Below are 5,666 nucleotides of genomic sequence, written 5' to 3' on the forward strand. Positions count from 1 at the left end.
ACCAAGTAGTGTTATACTTTTTTTTCTGTCATACATGTCGAAAAGTTTGTGAATTCACTGCTAGCCCTATTTTCCTTATGGTTATATAAATATGATCCCTTTTATGCATTGGTATAATTCGTAATCTGTGTGATTTGAACTGATTTTCTTTTTTTACGCTGCTAAGTTCAAAGTGCGGTGTGCTAAGGTTAGCTGTGCCATCAGTGAAAGCACACTTTACATGCTCCTCGGACTGGTCAACATCTACGTCTGCTGCATTATGACAGTAAACCTAATTAAGCTCAACAGTCATAACAACATTTTCAACGTAGGAATGTGAATTAAAAACAAGTTTTCCTTGAATTTTGAAGCTTTCGGCTGTGTTTAAGCTGCCTGTATGTTGCAAAATGTTTTATAGGCCTAAAAACGTAATCTAAGCCTTCTGAGATATAATCTGTTATTAATGAATTTATTTGTAGAGATTATCTGTTTTTTGACGAATACAATAGGAATATGAATTACAACCAGTTTTTTTTAATGTTGAAGTTCTAGGCTGCGTTTAAGCTGCTTATATGTTGCAAAATGATTTATAGGCCTAAAAGAATAATCTAAGGCTTATGAGATGTAATGTTACTAATGCTTTTATTTGTAGAGATTACCTGTTCTTTGAGGAGTAAAAGATGATGATTTTGATTATATGGAGAAGATGACTATTAATCGAAATATCTTAAGTATTAATATCAAGGCGTATGGAACAATTGTTTTTCAACTGGTTTAAATTGTTTTCTTAAAAGTCCTTCTCCTTGCTTTTGGAGTATAATTTATTCTTTCATGAAGTAACTTCAAGAACAAGAATGTGTAGATAACCTCATTTGCTTTCTGGCCAGAAATTGTTAATAGAGAGATGTGATTGTTATAAAGAAATCTAGCACCTAGGCCTAGGAACAATATCTTGGCTTTGGCAAAAGAACAATTGCATAGGCGAATATTTGCTAATATGCCATAATTTTTTTAATATTTAAGAATTATAACAATTAATTATGTATGAAAATCCAAATATTCCACTAGCACATATAAAGTAAGTGTTTTCAAGATAATTTCATTGTCGCTACTCAGTGTAGACCTACTTATGTTACACCGGGTGGTTGTTGTTGCACGACAACACACGCTCCCCTCACACGTTGATATCGGTAGGCGCATTCTACTTTTGTATATACATATTTACATTTTTTTCAGCATTGAGGTGTAAAAGCAATCAAATAGGACTATTTCAAATTTTATGTTGGCTTTGGAAGCATTATTACTGTTATGACTTTTTTTTTTAACATTTGAACTGATGCTTGATGACGACTTCATTTTGGTCAAATGCTTCAGCGATGTGTGAACGAAAGTTTTGAAAATGTTTCGAAAGAGTTTTTTCTGAAATTTGCTAAAAGTGACATTTTCTTACAGTTTTGACATATATGACAGATTTCACTCTTATGAAACATATTATGTCCATATTGTATGCAATAATCGCGTTTCTGCATTGAAATAATAGATAAATATGGAGCATGCTAGGTTGCCAGTTAGTGAATTTTGAACGAAATCCTATGGAGTCATGTCGCATGAGATTTGAGCATCACTGTACATATATTTTAAATTTTAACTTTAAATATATGTACATTTACATAACTGTGGACTTCTTTCTCCATTTGAATACTCGTGCTTCTGTGAGGATTTTTTAAGTAGATCTATTACTAAGAATAACAGACGCTATATAAATAGAGAGAGAGAGAGAGAGAGAGAGAAGAGAGAGAGAGAGAGAGAGAGAGAGAGAGTATGGGAAAGTTGAGACCACAGTGATCTTAGAACCGACAGCCTGTATATTTTTATTACCATGTGTGTGTGTGTGTGTTCAGATTGTTATGAAATTTTTTATATACGATATTTATATTGTTTAAAGACCTTTTATTGCTGTAGTAGGAGCAAGCATGTGTGAATAAAGAATGCTCTAAAATTGTCACAATCAGTACCTAAACAGGCGTATAAAAAGATACCTTTAAAAAGATACATTTAAATAGGGAAAAAGACAAAATAAGCAGAGTATAAAGAATGAAAATAAAAACAAAATACAGGTTGCCCTTCATGTTTGAAAGTACCATAACTAAAGGCACCAGAAACAGGAATGCCAATGGAAAACAATTCAGCATTAGAAGATACTTTATACGAAAGCTAATGCTTTCGTATAAATTATCTTCTTCAAAGTTGGTTAAATAGTTTCTCATCAATAATCAACGCGGGATGGCTAGTAAACTTATTCAATAACCACCCCCCGCCCAACCCAGAAAAAAAAAAAAAAATATTTCAAGTTGAACTAAAACCAAATGTACCGAGTTATTAACCATTTTTGCGTTTTTTGTTTTTTACGCACGATTATTTCTTCCCGCAAATATTTTAACTGCTTTATGAAAAAAGGCTGCTTGGTGGGTTAATAATAAAGGCGATATATTGTGGCATAGTGAAGATGCCGGACTTAGACCAAGGAAGACGATAAATTCTTTAACTCCAAACCATGAAGAATGCAGGCTAGCCTGAAATCAATCAGCTTGCAAACGTTCCAGTCAAAATGATATTTAGTTGACAAGAGGTTTTAGTCACAAAATCCTAATTATTGTGACCCTTTCAAAGCAAATGATTTACATATAATAATCAGAGATACCAATAAATTACCGACATTAACCTCAAGTACGGCAGCGAAATCTGTTAAAACCAGTGTCAATATAGCATCGGAATTATGCTTTCAATTCTTAAATGGACACAACCAAAAAATTGATTGACACGGTGCTGATAAGAAACAATAGAGACGACCCTTTCACTCTGCTTCCGACTGAAGTCATAAAAATTAAAATTAAATGTTCAAGGCTAAGAGGTTGTGCAGAGGCAATTTCTATTAATAATCCAAATACTCATCACAGTAAGGGTTGAGATACACTCCGAAGACATATAAAGTATACGATTTACTAAAAACGTTTCAACATAGAACTCATAATCCCATTCACAATGAATGTGTTTCAATGCTCGGGAAGGCATGTTCTATAAATAACAGCCAAACCCTACCCTTTTGTTATGAAATGGCCGTAATCATTTATGAGCAATTTAATACAAATCTAATTTGATGAATAATATATACGATTGCCAAGAATAAAACGCCAAATATTTTGATAAACGTGAGAAAAAAAATAAGTAAAATAAATGCAATGACACGTCTGTAAGCAATAACAAGCAATTTAATATAAATCTAACTGAATGGATAGCTAACACATTTTATAAATACACAAGACAAAAAATATCAATAAAATAGCTGGAATTTTCATTGAAAAACAAGTAAAACCTGTGCCGAAGCTTCTTCGGCGCAATCGACTTTTCTATACAGCGTATACAGCTGTATGAAACTATCAGCCACGGCCCTTGAAACTTTCAGTCGCCACCCATGAAACTTTCCGCTACAGCCCGGTGGGGGCCTGTGTTGTTGGCACCTATGGCGGTGCTAGACGCACGGTCAAGGCTAACTCTAACCTTAAAGAAAATCAAAACTACTGACGCTAGAGGGCTGCAATTTGGATTGTTTGATGGTTGGAGGGTGGGTGACGGACATACCAGTTTGTAGGCCTCTAGCCTCAATAGTTTTTTTAAGATCTGATGGCGGACGGACAGAGGGAAAAGCCATCCCAATAGCTTTCTTTTACAGAAAAGTAAAGGCTGACGAAGCAGAAAACAACAAGAAATCTCCCTACAATCAAAAGTAACCCTCACGTAATTGCCAGGCACAGGCAACGAGAGCAAAATATTCCTGAGCCTCACTCCGAAATAATCGCATCAAACTTTTCTATCATTTTCCAATTATCTTCGGATTTTATAAATGCTGAAGCAATCAAATGAAATTCTGCTTTGAAAAATACGACACAGTTATGAAGCGGAAGCTTTATTTCACCCACAGAGGCCTGAATATAGGCGTTATTCAGTCTTTGGAAAATTCGTCTAAACTAAGGGGATAAAAATGAAAACATTGAAGTGAACGAATATCAAAATAAAAATGAACGACAAATCTTTAAGAAAATCTTCAATCAAAATACAAAGTTGTTTAAATAGCGATCCTTGAGATATCACGTTTTAAAAATATTTGCAAAAAGGCAGAGAAAAAACAATCAGACAGTCAAAATTCAATGCGAATCAACACTCAGGCTTCATGTTCTGAAAATATTTCAGAAAAAGGAAATTAAAATATATTTTAAATACGCAGAGAAAGATAATTCCAAAAGTTCTGAGAACTGGCACATAAATTCAATGAAAACGTATATAACGTTAAGAGGTCATGGCTTGAAAACTCTGAAATCGAATAGAAAAGTGATGATGAATAATAAACAGATCAAATTAACGATTTCATCATAGTTTTTGAAAGCATATAGCAATATGAATACGTCAATAACTGAACATTTAAAGACAAACGATTTCATTGCCATTTCGACAGGTCTTGATTCTGAATAAACTGAAAACCAAACGACACAGAAGAAATGGTTGAAGGTTAAAGCGAATCCAATTAAAAGTAGAAAAACCTGAAACTATGTAAATTACAAATATAAAAACCTCAATGTAAGATAAACACGGCAAAACCTTGCGAACAGGGACCACACAACTGACTGCATAAAAGACAGAGAAAGAAAGTAGTTGTATTTCTTCATAGACATCAAAACTCTCTGTGAAATGGAGTTCCTCCAAAATGAATACGAATTATTTCAGTATAAAGAAGGTGCAAACAGGCAGAGGGAAGTAAGTCTTACTCTCGATCAATAGACGCTACAAAACGAGAGAGAGAGAGAGAGAGAGAGAGAGAGAGAGAGAGAGAAGATGAGGAGCGGAGGAGGAGAGAGAGAGAGAGAGAGAGAGAGAGAGAGAGAGAAATTCTCGTATCTAATCTCCTCCGCAGATCATTAAGAGGATTGCAGTCAAAGATCTTAACCACAATTCGAAGATGAATTCTCCATCAGAAGTTGGATTAGCTGAGAAATCGGTGATGCACGTCGTGTATAAAAGATCATATATATATATATATATATATATATATATAGTATATATATATATATATATATATATATATATATATATACATACATACATACATACATACACACATATATATAAGGTGAAAATATATACTCATTTCAAGCTAGTAGCAGAGGCAATTTATTTGAGAAATGTAATTTAGTTTTTAATTGAATAATCATAAACCAGTCAGGCTTACCGTTCAAATCGTAATTAGTATGTATATGACTAACTACATTCCAACATACGTGGTTTATTGTATAGGTGTTAACAAATGCCTAATAAGAGTACATAAGCAAAGTTTTCAATCTGTTTAAAGGGCCTGAATGGGACGTGGATAACACTTCTGTCTAGTTTGCACCTATAGCTGTGTCAGGCGCATGATCATGGCTAACTTTAACCTTACATGAGATAAAAACTACCGAGGCTAGAGGGCTGCAATTTGGTATGTTTAATGATTGGAGGGAAGATGATCAACATACCAATCTGCAGCCCTCTAGCCTCAGTGGTTTTTAAGATCTGAGGGTGGACAGAAAAAGCGCTGACGGACAAACAAATAGCCATCTCAATAGTTTTCTTCAATAGGAAACTAAAATGTCTAATTA

Source organism: Macrobrachium nipponense, chromosome 3 (assembly GCF_015104395.2).
Source record: "Macrobrachium nipponense isolate FS-2020 chromosome 3, ASM1510439v2, whole genome shotgun sequence".
Taxonomy (NCBI): Eukaryota; Metazoa; Arthropoda; class Malacostraca; order Decapoda; family Palaemonidae; genus Macrobrachium; species Macrobrachium nipponense.